Source organism: Rhinatrema bivittatum, chromosome 2 (genome assembly GCF_901001135.1).
Source record: "Rhinatrema bivittatum chromosome 2, aRhiBiv1.1, whole genome shotgun sequence".
NCBI lineage: Eukaryota > Metazoa > Chordata > Amphibia > Gymnophiona > Rhinatrematidae > Rhinatrema > Rhinatrema bivittatum.
This window is the reverse complement of record NC_042616.1, coordinates 450,685,262-450,707,873: the sequence shown is the minus strand read 5'-3', so window position 1 is coordinate 450,707,873 and position 22,612 is coordinate 450,685,262. Positions and strand designations below refer to the sequence as shown.

The 22,612-nt window shown below is 45.7% G+C and overlaps 1 protein-coding gene across 1 annotated transcript in view; it reads left to right on the top strand.

Annotated features, from left to right (window-relative positions):
* EMP1 (epithelial membrane protein 1) overlaps window positions 1-22,612 on the top strand; it is a 66,049-nt gene that overhangs the window by 2,387 nt on the left and 41,050 nt on the right. The window lies entirely within an intron of this gene.

Genomic DNA, 22,612 nt, shown 5'->3' with positions numbered 1-22,612 from the left:
CGGCTTGCTTTTTCCTGTCAGGAAATTTCTAGCTGCACAGAGGCATGTCTCAAAGAGTTTTTTTGTTTTTTTTTTAAATCTGTCTGTGCAGTCACTTGCAAATCCTGCCTCTCCCTTCTGAAACTAACTTTTCCAAAAGGCAGCTAGAAGTAATTCTTCTTGCTCACTAAGGGGTTTTTCATTTTTTAAGTATAGTGTTTTTTTTGCACATCTTTCCTCTTACCGCTATAGAGCACATTAAAAAAAAAAAAAGATTCACCCTAACTGGATTCTGAATGAGATTACAAAATAAATCTTGCAAGTTTATTAGCTCAGAGTTGGCTTCGTTGCTCATAGCTTAACAGTGGAGTGATTCTCAGTGCTTCTAAGTGACAAGTGGGTACTTGCCAGGTTCTTGTGGCCTGGTTTGGCCTCTGTTGGAAACAGGATGCTGGGCTTGATGGACCCTTGGTCTGACCCAGCATGGCAATTTCTTTTGTTCTTAAGGTTTCCAGATCTTTTTGGCTATCCCATCATTTATTTTTTTTAATAACTTGCATTCCAGTGCATTGTGCTATTGGTCACACTACAAGCACCAAAGTGAATGAGAAAAGCAATCACAAAAGACAAGACTGGTCTCATGCCTTGCTACCTGACAGTTCTGGACTCCGTCATCCCTGCAGTAGGAATAGTGTTCTAGCACCATGACCACCTGACTCCAGGTGATTAGGATCTGGTGAAGCAGTCATGGTTTTTCACCTCCCACTTCAAAGCATTCTTAAGAATTTCTTAACATGATTACAGAAAAAATAAAAAAACAAGCAATGGTTCTTAGTTGGTCACCACAGAAACAAAAACTGGGAAAGCGGAAGGGACTAGGTGTGTTCATGCAGTGACTGAGGTTACACTCCTGAGCACGTTTACTTTAATAGACAACTTAGGCATCCCTATCTGTCACAGACATAGGCTGTACAATGAGATCTTGCAAAGTGGACAAGGATTGTAAGATAGGCAGTGGGGCAGGATAAGCAGTTGGAGAATCTAGTGATCCGAAACAGGGTTCAAATATGTTTCCATTTAAAGATGATCAGATCCTAAAATTCATCTAATCTGCCCAGTGTCCATTTTGCAATGCTATAGATTAGATACCAGTTGATCTCTGGCTTTCCCTTCACTTGTAAAAGTTCCTCCAAGCCAAAAATACATCCAATAAAGGATGTATTCAAATTTGTCTGGGAGTCAACACAATGTTAAGAATGTAAATTTTCAACTGAAAAAAAAAAATGTGGAAGTCCATTACTTCCACGTTTAATTTTGATTCCTTATTTCATATTTTTGTAATTAATAAAAATCTCTCTATAAAGTTGACTGAATAGCTGGCAGTTGCCCAGGGCTGGTTTTTTTTCCCCCTTTAAAAGCACTCAGTAGAACAAAGGCAAAGCCTCAGATTTTTTAAAGGCTTTTTTTCAGACGTTGCCAACACCAGACCTGCCAAGCTGAAATTCCTCATCTCGAGAAAAAAAAAAAAAGAGGGAAGCGAGTGCAAAAGAGAACTTTTTACATGGATAGTTCCCCACCACACCCTTTTTCGCTGTTCAACAGAGGGGTGGCCTGGGCGTGCCCTTCTTTTTACAATCCTTCGGCTGTTCCTAAACTGCGAAATCCCTGTGAACGTCTCCTACCCTGACGCCAGAGAATACTATATATACTTTATTCGTGAGGGCATAAACACCTTAGCTTCTCTAGCAAAAGCTGCAACTATGCGCACACACAGACACGAACAGTACAGCAAGAAGCAGGGCAGAGCGGGAAAACTTTCTGGAGATTAAGCGGCCGCAGCTGTGTGAGCGCGCGACACCGCCTATCGAGCTCGTGCCACCAGGGACTAGCGCCTCTTCGTCCCGCCCTCCCTCTGATTTGTTAAAAAATCTGCAGGCTGCTGAGATTATATTGGATCGGGAAGGGCAGGCAGAGTCCTCCGTTAGGACATCTGAGTCTCCCAGACTTTTTGGTTGGTTGGTTGGTTATGTTTTGTTTTTTTCAAATTTTCCCTCCCCCCCCCTTCTTTTCGTGAGCTGTGTGTCCTTTGGCACATTAAATGCTCTCCCTCCCTCCTCTCCTGCAAGCCCCGTATATCTCGCGAGAATGTAAAGTGGAGGCACACCCAGATACCACAGCTGGCTTTGCAAAACAACCTTTTAAAAGAATGCAATACGCTTATTAGAAACAGCAGAGGTTAGGCGTTGGAGAAACTAGAGAGCCACTCCTCTGTGAGAGAAACTTCTCAGCTCTAGTTCAGAATCTCCCTGTAGTGAATTCAAAGCAGGAAAGAGAGGGTTTCTTCTGATCATGCTGTCTTGAGTATGACCTCCCCATCTGGGGGCTATTTTGAAAATTATCTGTATAGATGTAAAGCCCCCAGTACTTCCTCTCCCTTGGTTTTTCACTAGTTTTCAAAAGGAAAGTATGAGCATACATTCCCTTTCAAAACTGTCCTGGGAAAAATGCACCCGCAGAGATTTGCACCAGCTTTTACTGTGGGCAGGCATGGATTTTAGACATAGGCAACTGCCTAGATACCACATTTTGAAGGCACCAAATATCCAGGCCAAAGGGGAGCCCGCTGCTGCTTGCTTTACAGCCATGTGTTGGCACTGCTTCAAAGGGGCACCCCTCTGGCACTCTGCCTATGGATGCCAAAATCTTAAATTTGGCCCTGCCTGTAGTATTTTTTTTCCCCTTGAATATAATGCTGGTAAACATGTAAACTACATGTGTTAATTTCCCACCATCGACCTGAGCATGTACCCACGGAGTATTTATTCCAAATGGAAGTAAAAAAGCATGCAGGTTCTTATTACCCCCTATGCATTTTTTACCCTGGTAAAGGGTCAACAGTTTTCAGACAGCCAATTTACCAAATTTACTTGGCTAAATGGCTCTGGAAACTTGTCCTCCCCATGTCCAAAAAGAAAGGGGCGAATTTTCAGAGCCCTGCTCGCCTAAATCCGGGCGGATTTAGGCGAGCAGGGCCCTGCGCGCCGGTGTGCCTATGTTCAATAGGCACACCGGCGCGCGCAGACCCCGGGACTCGCGTAAGTCCCGGGGTTTTACGAGGGGGGCGTGTCGGGGGTGTGTCGAGGGGGCGGGCCCGATCCGCGCTGCGTTTTTGGGGCGGGCTGTAGCGTTTCGGGGGCGGGCCCGGGGGCATGGTTACGGCCCGGGGCGGTCCGGGGGCATGGCAGCACCCTCCGGACCCGCCCCCAGGTCGCGTCCCGGCGCGCGGGGATTTACGTCTCCCTCTGGGAGGCGTAAATCCCCCGACAAAGGTAAGGGGGGGGGGTTTAGACAGGGCCGGGCGGGTGGGTAAGGGAGGGGAAGGTGAGGGGAGGGCAAAAGAAATTTCCCTCCGAGGCCGCTCCGATTTCGGAGCGGCCTCGGAGGGAATGGAGGTAGGCTGCGCGGCTCGGCGCGCCGGCTATACGGAATCGATAGCCTTGCGCGCGCCGATCCCGGATTTTAGCGGATGCGCGCGGCTACGCGCGTATCTACTAAAATCCAGCGTACTTTTGTTGGCGCCTGATGCGCCAACAAAAGTACGCCAAATCGCGCTATTTGAAAATCTACCCCAAAGGGTTTGTGTGAGGAAGAGGTGGTGGTAGTTAGATAAGTGGTTATTTAAGATTTTTTTTTCCTTCCAATTATTTTTGCTTTTTTTGGGTTACGGGTCTAAATAGATTTATATATCACACTTTTTCAGACACTTCAAATCAGATTGCATTGGGGTACTGCAAGTTTTTCCCTGTCCCCAGTGGCCCATGGGTTTTGAATGCTGCTTTCTCTGGTTTGCAACCCACTGCTCTAACCTCTAGGTTACTCCTCCACAGGTAGTCAGGAGGTCATTTGTATTTTCCCCTTGTTTTTATGGAAGCACCGGCAGTATAGAAATTTAAAACTGATCAAATTTAACAGTATATTTGATGTGAAGTTAACTATATTGCTTGTTTGTGCTGCCAAAATGTGACTGCATTTACTGTGGATTATTTTTCTAATGCACTCAAATGGGAGAAGCCAGGTAGTAAACTGAATCCATAGATTGCAGTGGCAGAGCAAGCAGGCAGGCACCCCAACAGAAGCACTGTTTCCTCATCAGCTGATGTGCTCCATGTAAGGGAGGTTCAGTATTATTGGGAATGTGTAAAAGACAAGGTACATGGTGCAAAGCTATCAAAAGAGAATTTTAATTTGTTGCTAGAAGGTATGGTGAAAGAAGTTAGCGTATCTGCGTGTAAAAAAAAAAAGATCCAGATATTCTTGGAGAAAAAGTCCATAAACTATTATTAGTCTTGTAGATCTGGGAAAGCCACTGTATATTCTTGGTTATGGCTTGAGTAAAGAAGGACTGGACCTGTTCTTTGGGATCCCACTGGGTACTTGACATCTGGATTGGCCACTGTCAGAGTCAGGATGCTGGTCTTGATGGACTTTTGGTCTGACCCAGCATGGCCTTTCTTGTATTCTAAAGACTCCAAAAAGAACTGATTTATGCCTGGGCTGCTCACGTTCCAGAATATTTTACCCAGCAAGGCTATTTAGGTAGAAGGGTGGCCTTGTGGTCATAAGAAACTAATAATTTGTTCATGGTTATTACAGCCTTTTTCTGCTATATCCTGGTTGTTGTAATAGTCTGAAATGCTTTAACGTAGGAGTCAAAAAAAGCAGCCTGACTCACCTAAGCATCATGACCTGGAAGTCACCCCATCTGTGCAACACATTTGAAAGTTTCTACATTAAAGGAGCTAAATAGCATCATGGCTGCAAAGCGTATTGTAATAGATACTCTTGACCTCCCCCCCAACACTGAGCAGATTTGATAGATTACAGGGAGCTAGAAGATAGCTAAAACCATTCAGGTGACAAACCGAGTCCTCATTTGAGTGCCACACTCTGCCATTCAACCACACAGCATGGCATCACGTTTACAGTTAAAAGGAGCAGGGAGGCCATTGCATCCACGCACACTGCAATATATATCCCCCCAAGGCGGCGTGGCTTTAGAGAACATCACGTTACTTCCATTCTACCACAACTTGGTGCTGTGGCTAGAGTGATCAGCGTCACTGCAAGTCCGTGCGGTGCGGTGGTCTTGTACATAGCTGAGCACAAGGAAGGCTCAGTACCCTGTGCTGCTTGTGTTGCCAAAGAATTATTTCCCAACCTGTTGGTAAAAACTAATATATTGTCCCACCAGTACCACACCTGTAGCTTGGGATTCTCTGGTCACACCTTTCTGTACAGGCCTAGTTTCTTGGAAGGCAAGGCAGTGAGTTTTGGGTTGGGAATGGTTTTCTCTAAGCATGCAGGCGGATTCTTGCATTCCCAAGTGGGGGAGGGAGTAGAGTTGTCAGCTCACCTCAGGTTAACCAAAGAAGCTGATCCAGACCAGGTATTAACCACCTCGTTGCACGCATGGATTTGTAGATCTCATTTCCATAGGGAAATCAGTGGGGGAAATCATAGCTACAAATCTATGAATGCAGTGGAGCAAACACGGGACAGGATCTGCCTGTTCAGTTAACTTGGAGTGAGGTGGCATCACTAGATGAGAGAGGGAAGGAGAGTGAGTGAGTATATGTCTGTGTGTAAATGCTCTCCATCCAGTGTCTACGTTAAATTTTAATCTTTGGAGGAAAAAAGCCTCCATTTATCAAAAATTTTGAAGTATTCTCATGCTTTTGAAAGTCAAAGTACACACAAACCCCATATTTTATATAAAAAAGAACTTTTTGTTTAAACATTCAGTTACTTCCATCATCATATCTTTGGAAGTTATGGGAAATAAATCCTTCCTTTGTAATGAAATTAATTAAGCAAAGGCATGCCTGCACAGTTTGATCCCAGTCTGTCCCAGAGCTCAGACCATTCAGTGATAAAGCGGTGTGCTGCTGCATCTTGGTAGAAACTAAAATAGCCTCTGTGGAATACATCGTAAAATACTTTAATCTGCACTGAGAAGACGTGATTGCATACAAAAATTACTGAGGTGTGGTTAACTGTCTTTCCACATCTTGTGCAAACAAATACACACCTCTGTGAAATCATCTCTGTGTTCAGCCAGGCAGTCTGGAAACTGGTTAAATGCTTTGAGAGTGGCATTAATCTTTTAAAATCCAAGTACTTAACAGTCTACCAGCGAATCTTAATGCCTTAAGTGCAGGAAAGCATTGGTCAGAATTTTTGCATAATCATTTCTTGCCAGAGGAATCGGTGCATTGGCATGGGAATCTTAATGTATGTGTGAGAGGGAAGAATAAAGGGTGTGAGGAGGAGGGGGAGCATGGCTTTCCTCCAGGGCTTGAGGAAAAAAAAAGAAAGCAATGCATAATACATGAGCAGAACCTATATCAAACATGCATGCTATGTGAACTTCCACCATGAAGAAAGTCAGCCATGTCCACCATACTGCCACTGATACGATTGCAATACCAGGCCTAGATTAGCCAATAGGTATGCTAGGTCTGTGCCTAGGGTGGCAAATTCTGGGATTAGAAGATTTGTTGAAGATTTGTTGCTTTCCAGCTGTGCTGAATGTCAGGTAGCAGACAAGAGCCCTCTGCTTCTTGCTCCACTTTCCCCTCCAATTCCCAACAGCTTGTAGAGAGCAGAAAGAGAGGGGGGATGAGGACAGAGCAGAGCAAAGAAAAGTCCAGATGCTCCCTCCTGTGCTATGCAGGCAGCAGAAGGGGAAAAGGTGAGGTTAGGGCAGAGAGCACAGAGCAAAGAGGAGCCATCTAATTCAGTTCCCACTCCTCATATTCAAGGACAGGAGGGGATGGAATAAGTCTGGGACATATAAAGAAGAGCTACTCTGTTCCCTAATTCAGGCTATACCCTCATATCATCCTCTCCATTCCCTCTTATTCTCTCCCATCCTTGCTTCCCTCGCCTTCTTATTCCTCCCCCCTCCCCCCACTCACATCTGCATCATGGCCCGTCCTTCCTGGTCCTCACCCTCTCTTCTTCTCCTCTCCCCATTTTTCAGATATCTTCCCTATACTGATACTTGAGATTCCTTTTCCTCATCTAATAAAAACAAAACATATTATAAGACCAAAGCAAAGTTGAGAAACAACTTTATTTGTATATTGTAATACAAAAGTTGGAAATGTTTGTCAATGTGCTTCAGAGTTTTCTAATTCTTGCCAGAGAATCTATACCTCAGCTGCCGCAGGAAACTACGGGGCTGTACCTTAGACCTTCTCCTCCCTGTTATCTGACCTTCCTAAGGTGGAGAGAGGATGTAGGAGCTCAACAACACCAACAGTGCCCAGCTCATGCAGAGCCATGGATAAGCCTAGGAAGCCTGTGTCCCCTCACTTTTGGCTCTGGTCCCCACCCTTTGCAGCAGGTCATGTCCCATCCCAGTCAGCTGAGGTGCACAGCAGTTAGGGATGGAGGCAATGGAATTACTGCCAATCCATGATCCCCTTATGCCGTTAAGGAGGCTAACTTGAAGAGGGAAATTCCACCGCCCTTAGGCTAGTTATGTAAAAGTCTGAGGCCATCAAAGTATTTTCTGTTTACTTTTGTTAGGTACTTTTTTTTTCACCCCTTCTTCTCAGCCCATTAAAGGTTCAAAAATGCCTGGCCTAAGTGGAAGCTTATTTACATAGTTGCCCTTCAGCAGGCTGAGAGATTAACTTGTATAAAGTAGCTGCCTTAACCATAGAGGGAGAGTAAGAAATAGCAGAGACAGTGCAGATGGAGAGTGAAGAGACAGGAGATGGAGCAGGGATAGACAGCTTTGCTCCTGGAGTGCCACAAACCTATTTGGTTTTCAGGATATCCACAATGAATGTGCGTGAGATATATCTGTATGCACTGCCTCCTTTGTGTGCACATATACCTCATTCATATTCATTGTGGGTAGCCTGAAAACCAGATCTGTTTGTGGCACTTCGAGCCTGGAGTTGCCCACCCTGTGATAGAATTGTAATTCCCTGTCCATCTGGGGGTCACTTTCTCAGCTTCAGGGAGCCTGGAGTAATTCACGCAAAGTGAGGAAATCAGTTTCAGCCGGGTCATGGACTGGGGGCAGGTGAGTCCATTCCTTGCTCAGTGCAAACTGAGCCAAGGAATACTCATACAGACACCCCCACAAATTCAGTGTTCACCTCAGAGGGTGTGCTCCAACAAGGAAAAAATATTTTATTTAATTAAATCGTTTAGTCAGTCCAAAAACTAGAAATCACTCTTCCAGAAAATAAATCAGAAAGTTCACTCTCAGTCTTTTTCCAAGATTCAGAACAAAGTCAAATCACAGTTCTAAGTATAATCTCTCTTCAGCCTTATTTCAGGCCCAGGCTTCCATAGTATCCACAACCAGTTAAAGCCTAAATTATTACTCACAACTTTTAGGATGGCTTCAAGCAGGGCCAGCGGAAGCACTAGGCGAGCTAGGTCTGGGGCCAGGGCATCGAGCATTAGGGGGTGCGAGCTATGTGAGGTTGCGAGCAACGGCAGAGAGGAGTGAAGATTCGAATCTCCACTCCTTTTTGCTGCCACCGCTCACAGCCCAAAAAAACCGAGGGGGGGGGGGGTAGGGTTAGGGGGGGGGGGGGGAGGGGAGGGGCAGCGCAAGGCAGAAGGTTCCTAGGGCGCCTAATCCCCTTGCACCAGCCCTGGCTGCAAGGCAACTCACTCCTGCTTCGGGAGATGGAATGTAGCTCCCCAACGCTGCTCAGAGACTCCAATCAGGCACAGGTTTTCTGCTGTTCCTGAAGGGCCCTTCTTCAATATTAAATTCTTCAGTTGTCTCTTCACATTACTCAGGCTTCCCGAGTCATCCATGGGGTATCTCTCAGTCTGCCCAGCTCCTTCTCCTTTCCCCTGTAATTCCATGAGAGGGTTACAGCTGCCTCCTTCTCCTTCTGGCTTGGTGACTCTTAGGGAGCCCCAGCCCACATCCTAACCAGGGTAATATACCCTTTCCCAAAATCCTGTCCAAAGGGGCGGTACCAATCTGTCTGTCAGAGAGTTACAAGACACTCCCTCTGACTATATGGTGACCTTACACTACCTGGAAGCTTTCCACTCTCATTATGGATAACCTTACCAGTTTCCCTTAGGAGGAAACACCAATGTCTCAAATATTACACACTCTGCACCTTCTCTGTGGCACACAGGGGCCAGAGAATGTTGATAGAAATTAAAAGGGTTTTGTAGAAACCATCATGAAGACCCATATAGTATGGGGATAAGAGATGGAGGCAGGGGACAGGCCATAGTGCTCACTCATGTTAACCTTGGGTCTCTCCAAAAAAATCAGTTTTGGCTATGTCCCTGGTGCCAGGGATGGCAAAAATCAAAATCTTACCACTGGCAATACCTTGAGATTCATGACACTGTAGATACCTGCTCTCTGTTTTAGATACGTTGTGTCTAGTTCAACTTTTTTTCTTATTCCAGTTCAACACATGGGTTCTAATAAGAACAGAATTGCCATGCTGGGTCAGACCAAGGGTCCATCAAGCCCAGCATCCTGTTTCTAACAGCGGCCAATCCAGGATACAAGTTCCTGGCAATTACCCAAACACTAAGTAGATCCCATGCTACTGCTGCCAGCAAGAGCAGTGGTTATTCCTCAAGTCAACCCGATCAATAGCAGTCAATGGACCTCTCTTCCAAGAACCTATCCAAAGCTTTTTTAAATCCAGCTACACTAACTGCACTAACCACATCCTCTGGCAACAAATTCCAGAGCTTAATTGTGTGTTGAGTGAAAAAGAACTTTCTCCTATTAGTTTTAAATGTGCCACATGCTAACTTCATGGAGTGCCCCCTAGTCTTTCTATTATCCGAAAGTGTAAATAACCGATTCATATCTACCCGTTCTAGACCTCTCCTGATTTTAAACATCTCTATCATATCCCCCCTCAGCCATCTCTTCTCCAAGCTGAACAGCCCTAACCTCTATAGCCTTTCCTCATAGGGGAGCTGTTCCATTATGGAAAGGCGAACCCATGTGCTGTGTGTAAAAGGAGCAGCGCTGCCCATGGCAGGTTCTATTTTGGCAATGCCTCGATTGTGAGGATTTTGTGATCAACTTGACAGAGTGGTGATGATGGCAGAAGGTCTGGCCCTGTTATCATCATTCAGTAAACTCTGACGAACTCTGACATTCATATAGATGCCTACGATCAGCTGAAGCAATGAAGGTTATGCTTCAGTGATATAAATGGCCCATCCCTCGAGCTGCCACCACTAGCTGAGGGACGTGCCAGGCCTCACTTGTACCACTAAACTTCATCCCATGAACTTCTGGCAGTAAGTGAGGATTTGGACTTTATTCATACCAATTTTCCCACTCCATGAACAGTTGCCGGTGGGCGAGGTGCCATGGTCTTGGTGAAGCCACCACACCCCACTCCACACTGGAAGGGCTGGGGCATCAGTTCCTGCCGGTTCTCACATTTCTGAAATGAGAGAATCTTTAATTGTTAACCTCTTTCAAAGATCAATTCAAACAAACCCAATCTTTCCCATTTTGTTTCTCAGTAACTAAGCAATAAAACATCACATCTCAAGCCTCTCTTTTTTCCCCGCTTGTAAAATTACAACTTCTTGGGGCTATTTCAAATCACAGTTGGCTGATGCTGTATTAATTGTGAGTGTAACAGAATAGGATGCAGACCAACTGGCTTAATGTCTTCCACTACCTGAGATGTGATAATATCTATCAAGATCTCTTGTCTTAATATTCCTAATAAAAATTGCCCTGATCAGCACTTAACGTAATACAATAAACTTGTTATCTGCAAACTATTATATTTCAAGCAGCAGGAATTTGTAGGTATTCATGCATATATAAAGGTAAAACTCTGTGGTATCTCACAGCTTGTGGAGAACAGTTCTATGAAGCATGAGCCCACAGAATGCGTGTCTCAGTGTACAGAGAAATGGGTGGCTTCCCCAGCCCGTATGTGCGGGAACTGCAAATAACCAGGTGCTCGATGCACCCGTGTGGGCGGCCGCCCCTGCTGCACTGATGGTCTACCTCCGTTCGGAGGAGGGAAGGATCTGAGCCCCTCCCCCCTCAGCGCAGTGCCCGAAATGGCGCCGGCATCGTGTTGCCGGTGCCACAGGGTGCTGTGGTGCAGTGGCACTGCCCATGACATCATGCCCGGCCGATTGGCCTGATGTCAGGAGCGGTGACGTCATTAGGATGCGCCCCGACGCCACAGCACCCAATTGGCCAGGGCGACGCGCGATGTGCCATGGGGGAGGGAAGGGAGGCCGGTGGGCATTTTAAATCCTGCCAGCTGCCCGGGGTCCAGCCTCTCCCCCCTCGGCCTTGACCAGAGCTGTTCTTTTTTCTGTGTGGTAGATCAGGTACTAGTCAAGCTTTTTTGGAGCTCTCTCAGCGTTGCCTACCACGTGCATCCTGCTTCCCTGTGGCTCCAGGTCCTTCCGCGAGCGCTCCTTTCTCCTTCTCTTCCTCCGCGGCTCCAGAATCCGCCGCACGCACTCTCCTCCACTGTCTGTCAGCGGCTCCGCAACTCGCCGAACGTTTCCGAGTCTGGCGGGCTTGCAGTGAGGGGAGAGGTGCTGAGCCGAAAGTCTGTCGTAAACCGTCCGCAAAAGTGCCGCCGATGCCGGCGTTTCCTGTCCCCACCACTCCCGGCTGACGGTTTTGGAGGAAAGAGCAGTGGCAATGCCAAATGCATCGCTCCTGCTGAAAACAGGAGGGTGGGATGCCGTATCGTGTAGGAAAGCGCTTGTTGTAAGGTTGAAGAAAAGGCTACTGCCGGTTGCTCAGGGCTTGGATACAAATATGAACATGCACTTAAGAGTAATGAGCACATAAAGATGATACATGCATGTGCAAATGTAACATCCATCTGTTACTGTAAAAGTACATAGGTTTTTTTTTTGGGGGGGGGATTTCTGTAAAGGAAAACTAAGTACGGTATAAGGGTATGATATAAATATGTGCTACTGTGTCTTCAACTCTTGTCATCTACTCTTGAGAAAATGAGACCTCTAGTGAGGGGAAGGGAGAGACTCACAGGGAGAGAGACTGATGAGAAAAAGGTCTGTTCAGAGAGCTGCGCCTCTGGGAGTGCAATAGTTTCACCCGTTCAAGCTTCTATAAATTACAGGTCCCAGAAACAGGTCTGAGAACACCAGAGGTTTTTTAAGTTCTACTTTTGCAAGTCTCCCGTACTATTGAATCCTGCTCTTTGTGAGTACCAGACTAGAAATTTCTGCACTGTGAAGGAGGCGACTTCTTTATTAATATTATTATTATTATCTGCTGTGAGAGCGCACCTATCTCTTGGCAGGCCAAGTAGAGACTGACCTGATGCCTCGCTCTTGCGTTATCACATGGTGCCGGGGGATTTGCGCTCACATATTTTTTTTCCCCCAAAATCAGATTGGGATTTTATTTCTTTTCATATTGTAATTTAAAATATTAAAGGTGTTTTCTTAACGAATCCTGCCTGCCTTCTCTTTTGGCGGGATAGCAGAAGACTGCGTATGTTGTTATTTGACAGATCTGTTTCGCTTGATTTGTGCTCAGAATCTGTCCCCTCCTCCGTTCACCACAAAGAGTACAGAGTTGGTTGGGTTACTGTGGGACCAAGATGATGCGAAACATTTAAAACTTTATCTTCTTCATAAACCCAACAGGTTTAGAACTGAAAGCTGGTAGTTAATGCTGGATCCTTGTCCACTGCAGCCAAAAGCCGGTTGTTTTAGTGGGGTGAGGAAGCACTGTGAGAGGAATTTCAGCTTGGGTGTGCTGTGTGACTCAAGATCATTTTTGTGGTGTCTGACAAATCAGATGTCAGGAGCTTGTCTAATCCAAACTGATCTTTGGCCCCACCCGCATGATGTGCCTGCCTTTGCAACTACAACAAAGCAAAGCCGTTTCTCATTGTTAACCACTGGTCCTTGATTAGCTACATATTGCATGCCATACAAAGGGGAGGCGACATTCTGCGACCAGAAAGTTGTCATTGGCGTTGGAAAATTAGTGCTTCCAGGAATCCAAATTAGTTCCCTCCTAAATCAGTGACGAAGTAGCTGTTGGGTACAGCAGAGGAAAGCTTACACAGAAATGTTCATTCACTTCAAGATTATTTGGCCATGAGTGGGAAATGTTTCAGAACTTTCTTTGCGGCAAGGGGGTGCTGAGAAAGCCACAGAATACGAATTCAATATTTTCAGGTGAGGAACGCATTATGCACTTAAGGAAGTTGCAATTCCCCCTACTCTCTTATTTGCACCTAAGAATGCAATGTTGGTTCTTGTGGGACAGTGGCCTACGCAAGATAGAACTCTTCAGAATGGATTTAACACTGCTGGTATCAGACTGAAAAGTGAAAGTGCTCATACAGACATGTTGTAAGTTTGTTTGCGTTTCGGATTTAATTCGGGCCTCACAGGGCAGTACTTTGCCGTATAAAAGGGATAAGGCTCAGTGGGTCCAGAGGGTCCCCTGCCTCAGTGCGGCAATTATAGGCCACTGACTTAAGACCTATGTTACATCTCTGGCATGTCTTGCCCCGTTCAGAAATAGGCAAGCTCGAGACTATCTGACTTGAATTTGCACTGGCATTCTTTGGAGCCTGGCGCTTTTACAGCACCTTTTGTGTAATGCATCACAGCTATGCGGCTTATTGGGGGATTGACTTATACCTAACATGAACATCCCAGCTCAAGACCAGTCCAGGGACCCAAGTCTATGCCCAAAGGGGACAGTCAGCAAATGTCACTGCGCTCACTCATCACGCATTGAGCTCTTTCAGTGCTGCCACTGCCGGTATTCCACCGGCTTTTATACCGCAGCTGTGTCAATGGAGGTCAGGAGCTTACTGCTGTCTGATGTCATTCGGCATGGATAGTCGACTACTCAAGAAGGATTTTGTTGTTGTGGCTCCGGTTCGGGTGGCATGTAGGGGACACCATCTCCAGACTGGTGCAGGATGGCATGAGGTTGGGAGCAAAGTTAGGGCAGTCTGGTAAGGCTGGAGCAAGGCTATCAGGTACAGAGGGCAGGCAATGCTGGAACCAAGGCTTGGACTGGAACTCAAGGGCAGTGTGCAGGCAAGGTTGGAATTCAGGAACAGAGTGCAGCTAAGAGTGGAACTCATGGACAGAGTGCAAGCAAGACTAAGACAGGGCAAGACAAGGAAACACAGAACATGGAACACAAAGTCTGAAGGCAGCAATACAGGAATGTTCCGAGGGGCACGACAGAGCGAAGCCTAAAGAGGCCATAGAGCTAAGCAAGGCCTGAATAGGCCAGAAGTCAGAAATAGGCCTAGAAGTCCGCAGAGCAAGAAAGGCCTAGATAGTCCAGAGTGCAGGAAGGCCAGGTGGCCACAAAGCAAGACTGCAATCAGAAGGCCCTGAGGCCACGAGGCAAAGCAATGAGAGGCCTGAGAAGGTTACAAGGCAAAGGTGGTTAAGGCAGGGAGCCAATAGAAACTTGATAAAGAAGCATTGAGGCAAGGGTCAGACAGGGTTAAGTAGGACTGGAGTCTGGGTGTGATGCAAGCAGGAAGAAGGAGCTTGGCCAGCCTGTAGAGTATGCTCACTGCAGTCCCCTGGTGGAGGGGAGGCTGCATAGCAGCTGGAACCGTAACAGTTACCCTCCTATAAGGCCCCCTCTTCCTGGGTCCCATTTTCCATGGGGTCCAACTGGTTGAACCAGTCGAGATGACTGAGAGGTTGTTGACCAGGGCATAAATCTCTCACTAGGCAGATTGGCTGTGAATGGATGCGCTTTCCTAGGCAGACTGGCTGTGAACAGATGCCCCTTTTGTGCGGATTCACTGTGGACAGATGCCTTCTCCTGGGCAGCCTGGCAGTGGACAGATGCCCCCTTTGGGACAGACTGACTATGGACGGACACCCCAGCTGGGTGAACTGGCTGTGGGCAGGTGCCCCAGCTGGACGAACTGGCTGTGGGTAGGTGCCCCCAGCTGGACAAACTGGCTGTGGGCAGTTGCCTTCTGCTGGGCGATCAGGCTGTAGAATAGTACCATCTGCTGGATGAGTCAGACTGTGGTAGAGTTCCATCTTCTGGGCGGTCAAGCTGTGGAAGTATGCACTCTTTGCTGAGCGGGCACAATCAGGATTTGGGCTAGTTGCATCTGAGTGAGAGACTTCAACTGGACTGACTACAACTAGACAGGAGCCCTTCCCTGGGCTGGCTGGAACAATGTTGGAGCCCTTTGCTGGGTTGAGGGAGTGGACCATGCTTTTTTTTGAGCACTGGGTGTATGAGGCAAAGCTCTTCTGGACTGGACATCTGGGTTTTATGTGTGTAGCTTAAGGTTGGTAAAAATACACACTACTTTCAGAGGCTTCACTGATGATCTTGTTAGCTGCTGCTGGTTTGCAGCTGACAAGGACTGAGCTTTGCCTGAATTAATTAGTCCTTGTTGCACCAGGTAGTTGGGTGTCTGTGAACAGAGCAGGGAAACCACAGGATCACTGCAATCAATTTTTGTGTCAGTCCTTTTTGGTAAAAATTCTACAGTTTTTAATTTGATTGCAGGTATTACAATTTTGGTTCATTTTCTCCAAAAGCTAAATTCAAATTAATCAAGCAAGCTGGGGTTTTATGAGCTGGGGGGATATTTTGCAGCAATCTGAACATAGGTAGCTTTACTTAGCTTTTTTCCTTGCCAGAACTCTGTGTCTGTCTTCACTGGTAAAGATTTAAAGTTACTTTGGTAATTAGGATTCTCTGTGTTTGTACACAGAATGCCACAATCAAAACAGGTCTCTGTCCAGTGGGGAGAAGTATCTTGACATTTTTTGCACCTTCATATAGCTGCATTAAGGAGATGGCAAGCAACACATTCAGGAAAGTTGGGTGGATTGTGCAGCTGACAACCAGGACAAATATAATGCAGCCACAATTTGGATACTGGAGGTGCTGGTGTAACAGCTGGCTTAGGAGTTTCTAGGTTCTCATTAGCATGTTTTAGATGGGGATTGGCTATGGCTAAAGAGCAGTCAGAAGTAGAAACATTTTCACAAGACTCACCAGCCTAGTTCAGGGTATCGGCCCTGCTAATGGAGGTGATGTTTCGCTTCTGCATCTTGTTGTTGCTCTGGTTTGGGTGGAACGCAAGGGGTTACCACCTTCAGAGTGGTGCTGGATGGCATGACGAGGCTGGAGCAAAGCTAGGGCAGACCGGTAAGGCTGGAGCAAGGCTTGGATTGTCAGGTACAAAGTGCAGGCAATGCTGGAACAAGGACTTGGATTGGAACAGAGTGGAGGTAGGACTGGAACTCATGGCTGGTGTGAAGGCAAGGCTGGAAGTCAGGAGCAGTGTGCAGGTAGGGTTGGATCTCTGGAACAGAGTGCTGATAATACGAGTGGAACTCTGGAGCAGAGTGCTGGAACTCTGGAACAAAAGTGCTGGTAAGATTGGGATTCAGGAATAGAGCGCAGGCAAGACTGGGCTAAGGCTTGACCAGAAACAGACTAAGACAGGACAAGACAGGTTAAAACAAGGACAACACAGAATATGGAACACAAAGCCTGAAGGCAGCAATACAGGAAGGCCCCCAAGGGGCATGACAGAGGGAGGTCTAGAGAGGCCATAGAGCTAAGCAAGGCCTGGATAGGCCAGAGGTCAGAAATAGGCCTAGAAGACCACAGAGCAAGGAAGGCCAAATGATCATAAAGTAAGGCAAGAATGAAGTCAGGAGGCCCGGAGGCCACAAGGCAAGGCAAGGCTGAGGTCAGAAGGCCCAGAGTCAAAGGCCTGAGAAGGCCACGAGGCAAAGGTGGCAGAGGCAGGGAGCCAGTAAAGATTTGATGCAGAAGCACTGAGGCAAGGGACAGACAGGGCTGGAGTCTGGGTGTGGTGCAAGCATGAAGGAAGAGCTTGGCCAGCCTGTAGAGTATGCTCATTGGGGTTCCCTGGTGGAGGGGAGGCTGCACAGAAGCCAGAACTTTAACATTTGTCTTGAGCGTCAGCTGCTTTTCTATTTTTCCCTAGATCATCTGCTTTAAAAGCAAATGAATGCCGATTGCAATAAATGGGGAGTTTTAGATCTGTGAGTGGGAGAAAGACAGAGTACATAGGAAGACAATGCACTGAGGCATTGCTAAAGCTTGCAACTCCCAGTTGTGTGCAATGCCCCAGAGGAAGACTCTGAGGTGTGTAGTGCAATGCGTACTGCTGCTTACAAACATTGGCCCATGCAGCAGGAGCCAGAGATACTTAATTACATGAGCTTTAGAGATGCACCTACATCCTACTCTTTCTCACCTCGGCCCAGCATAGAGGATCTGTTGTAATACCTAATATGACACCCAAAGAAGGGACACATGTGGTCCTCAAAGCTCACATATTGCATTGTCATCTTTGATAAGTCTCATGTTGACTCAATAAAAGGTATCACAGCTTGCAAAAAAAAAAAAAATACCCATTTTTTCCAGGATTGTTACAGTTACTAGAACTCTGTGCTACACAACCTTGAATTCATAGAAACATAGAATATGATGGCAAATAAGGACTCTAAAGCCTATCCAGTATGTCCAGTTTATTTCCTCATGCATGCGATAGACTCCAAGTTGATCTTCTGGCTTTCCCTTCATTTTTTCACAATTTATCCCAGCCTGCTTATCCCAGGCTTTCCTGAATTCTGTTGCTGTTTTTGTCTCCACCGTGTCCCCTGGAGGCCGTTCCATTCTTCCACCACTTTTTCTGTGAAGAAATGTATATTGATATTACTACTGATTTAACCCTCATGGAACCTCATTTCTTGACCTTATGTTCTAGAACTTCCTTTCTGCTGAAAAACGAATTGCCTCTTCTGCATTATTTATAACTTTTGAGGTATTTGAGTATGTCAGTCATATTCCCCCACCCCTGTCTCAATTGTTCTTTTCTCCCCAGGTTTTCATTCTCTATACCTCCAAGGATCTCAGTTACCTAAATCTAAACAAATATATGTTTTCGCAGAGTTGCAGCACGTTCTTCATAATGACTCAATAGACTTAACAGCTGTTAATAGTAGAGATGTGAATCGTGTCCTCGATCGTCTTAACGATCGATTTCGGCTGGGAGGGGGAGGGAATCGTATTGTTGCCGTTTGGGGGGGGTAAAATATCGTGAAAAATCGTGAAAAATCGTAAAAAATCGAAAAAACGTAAAATCGCAAAACCGGCACATTAAAACCCCCTAAAACCCACCCCCGACCCTTTAAATTAAATCCCCCACCCTCCCGAACCCCCCCCAAATGACTTAAATAACCTGCGGGTCCAGCGGCGGTCCGGAACGGCAGCGGTCCGGAACGGGCTCCTGCTACTGAATCTTGTTGTCTTCGGCCGGCGCCATTTTCCAAAATGGCGCCGAAAAATGGCGGCGGCCATAGACGAACACGATTGGACGGCAGGAGGTCCTTCCGGACCCCCGCTGGACTTTTGGCAAGTCTTGTGGGGGTCAGGAGGCCCCCCCCAAGCTGGCCAAAAGTTCCTGGAGGTCCAGCGGGGGTCAGGGAGCGATTTCCCGCCGCGAATCGTTTTCGTACGGAAAATGGCACCGGCCATACGCGTATGGCCGGCGCCATTTTCCGTATGGAAAATGGCGCCGGCAGGAGATCGACTGCAGGAGGTCGTTCAGCGAGGGTTCCGGCGCCTCGCTGAACGACCTCCTGCAGTCGATCTCCTGCCGGCGCCATTTTCCGTACGAAAACGATTCGCGGCGGGAAATCGCTCCCTGACCCCCGCTGGACCTCCAGGAACTTTTGGCCAGCTTGGGGGGGGGCCTCCTGACCCCCACAAGACTTGCCAAAAGTCCAGCGGGGGTCCGGAAGGACCTCCTGCCGTCCAATCGTGTTCGTCTATGGCCGCCGCCATTTTTCGGCGCCATTTTGGAAAATGGCGCCGGCCGAAGACAACAAGATTCAGTAGCAGGAGCCCGTTCCGGACCGCTGCCGTTCCGGACCGCCGCTGGACCCGCAGGTTATTTAAGTCATTTGGGGGGGGTTCGGGAGGGTGGGGGATTTAATTTAAAGGGTCGGGGGTGGGTTTTAGGGGGTTTTAGTGTGCCGGCTCACGATTCTAACGATTTATAACGATAAATCGTTAGAATCTCTATTGTATTGTGTTCCATAACGGTTTAAGATGATATTAAAATTATCGGACGATAATTTTAATCGTCCTAAAACGATTCACATCCCTAGTTAATAGATGTGTTTTCCTTCACAAGAATATCTTGCAGAAAACCGATGGTATTTTGGTATCCTTTCTCGAAGTATAGGTATGCTTTGCTAATTTTTGGATTAATCTGCTTTTTTTTTTTAATCTTCCCAAATTGGTTTTCTCTTTGACTAACCCTTTTGGGCCCTATGCATGTCCTCTGTATTGAGGGTTATGGGAATTAATGCTTCCTAGACATAACAAATAAGAGCAGGCAGTGTGCTCAGAACCTTCTCCAGCAGTTCCTCATTAGAGCTTGAGTGGTCTTTTAGAGTTATAAACAGAAGAAACTGAGAAAAGAGAGAAAGTAAAACTAAAAATGCCTTCTCTGTGTGTACTTGTGTGTAATGGGGTAATTGAAAATGTCATAGTAATGCAATAAGGGCCTGATCTACTAAACATTTCCCATTCTGTGTCTATGGGGAAAAAGCTTAATAAATTAGGCCCTAAGTGGGATAATTAATTTGGATAGAGCAAGTTGTTAGAAGACATTGAAATTCTGATGCGGTTGAATTTTAAGGGCTAGAAACCAACTGATTCTTGCACTTTGGGATTAATTACTCTGGTTTAATCTTCCTGTTTTATTTGTACAAGGTTAAAAATAGATTAGATTTCTGTAGTGTTCATCTCTGGAGTTGATTCCAAATTTGCATTCATATATATTTATGTAAGGCTGACTAGTCCTCGCTGTGGGGGTAATTTTCAAAGGAGTTACACATGTAAATGTGGCATACTATCATATCTATTTTCAAAAGACCATTTATGTGCATAAAGTTCACTTACGCATGTAAAACCTATGGGACAATTCAATGACATATATTGTAGCAATTTTCAAAAGCCCACCTAAAATTGTAAAATGCATTTGCACATGTAAAACCCGGTTTTAAGCGTGCGATGGCTCAAAGGTGGAATATAAATATAAATAAATCCATTTGAAAATGACCTCCTATATGTTTTATAATGTGGGGAGGTTCCAGGATTGTAGATTTGTTTTTGAGAGAGAGTACAGGTCCATTCCCTACAGGGTGGGTTTGTGTCCAAAGGTTATGAGTGAGACTCCACACCTTACTAGGAGGAGTCATCAACAAGAAGAGCAAGGGAGAAGTAGCCGGAGCTGTGACTCTCCACGCTCCTTTTTTCTCCTTGATAGAGTGAGTTGCTTTCTCGACCTGATAAGAGTGCATTCCAGGAGGAACCCAGGTGCAGTCAGTGCTCCGGGAACATGCCTTTTTTTTTTTTTTAATTTGCAATTTTTATTGTGTGCCTTGAAGCAGGTATAAAACCAAATATAACATGGCCCAAGGGCTAATACATCATCGAGTGACAAGGTTAACATTATATTAATGTTATAAACTAACCCCCTCCCCCCTGCATGCTGTTGACCATGTGACATCCGATCTCGCAGTTTACAGACAGTAAATACCGTAATCATAAGTAAGAACAACTTGTCCAGGAATCTGTAGCTCCAACTGAATGTTTGATTAATCTGTAAAGAGAGAAAAAGAGGATTTATCTGAATTCTACACTGGGTTCTTTGGGAACAAGAAGAGGTCCTAGTTTCCTCTCAGTTTACTCAAGAGGCATGAGATTACCTATTTTTTATGCTTATGTATTGTTGAAACGTCACAGCTGTTTTTTTTTTTTCTTTCTACTTATGGAACATTGAAAACTTATTTTTTTTTAAATTTGATTTCGGTACAAGTTATTTTGTTTTTGAAAAAACACCCAGTGTGTGGAGATTTTATTAAAAGGTTGTGTGAGTGATCCTGTAGGATGTTGCAATCCTCCACTGAAGGAATCCTGAAGCAGGGATTGCAAGGAGACTGCAAGAACCCTGCAGCACCAGGAGGTGTAGCCCCTTGCCTCGTACAGGGGGTTACGTATATACTTAAGTCTTGTGCTAGTTACTTCTGAAATGACTGATACAGGATAGAAATTACCTCTATGGATGGGGCTAGTTGCTCCAGGATTAATGTGGCACTCAGGTTCTAATCTATTCCTAGTCTGAATGCAAGCAACAATGAATCTAGTGTGAAAAAACATTTGCTGCTATCTTCAGAGAACGCATGAAAGGTTTACCCATCAATGTTCTAACCATTTTAGAAGTAGCTCCACTGGCACATAATAATGTTTTTCAAAAGTGACAGTGAGGTGCGATGGTGCCTCTCGAATGCACAGCTAATGGGGCTTGCCCTGTAGACTTGGAGACTATAGCTGAGTGCTGTGATTGCTGAGCCTTCTCTGGCTCCCGTACCATGACTGTCTCTGCTCACAGTATAATCTTCAGCAAGGCACTTAACCTCCTTGTAAGTTCATCTGGGCAGGGACCTTTTGCCCATATGACTGCAGTGCTATCATAGTAGTTAACCATGAAGCCACAGCATGGGGAGTAGGTAATGCACTGTATACAGCCCTCACATGCCAAATGCCTTGTGACAAAACTGAGTGACGTTCACCAGGGGATTCACAGAGACTTGGAGTAGGCCTCAATGGTCATTTCTGCTTTGGAGTGTTGCAAGGATGTCTACTGGGCTGGTGCTTTTTAATACTTTTATAAATGAACTGGAAAAGGGAGTGATGAGTGAGGTGATCAAATTCACAGATAGCACAAAATTATTCAGTGATGAAGCAAAATTATTCATGAGCTGATTATGAGGAATTACAAGAGGACCTTGAGAGATTAGAGGATTGGACGTCTAAGTGGCAGATGAAACTTAATGTGGACAAGTGCAAAGTGATACAAATAGGAAAGAATAATCCAAGCTATTAGTACATAAAGCTGGGTTCCGTATTAGGTGTCACCACACAGAAAAAGGATCTTGGAATCATTTTGGACAATACTTTGAAATGCTCGGCCCAGGACATGGCAACGATCAAAAAAGCAAATAGAATTTATGGATTATTAGGAAAGGAATGGAAAATAAAACAGAGGCTATCATAATGCTTCTTTATCGATCCATCCACACACTTTTGAGTATTGTGAGCAGTTCAAGTCTCAAAAAAGAATTAGAGGAACTAGAAAAGGTAAAGACAAGGGCAAAAACAATTAAAAAGGGGATGAATGGCTCTCCTATGAAGAAAGGCTAAACAGGTTTGGACTTTTCAGTCTGGAGAAGAGAAGGCTGAGAGGAGATATGATAGAGGTCTATAAAATCTTGAATGGGCTGGAATGGGTAAACAAGGAAAGTTTATTTACCCTTTCAAATAGTACTAGGGTAGGGGACACCGTGAAGCTAATAGGTAGCACATTTAAAACAAATCACAGAAAGTATTTTTCACTGTGTGCACAATGGAATTTGTTGCCAAAAAGGTGGTGAAAGCTAATAGCATAGTTGGGTTTGAAAAAGGTTAGGTCATGTTCCTGGAGGAAAAGTCCATAAACCATTATTAGCCATG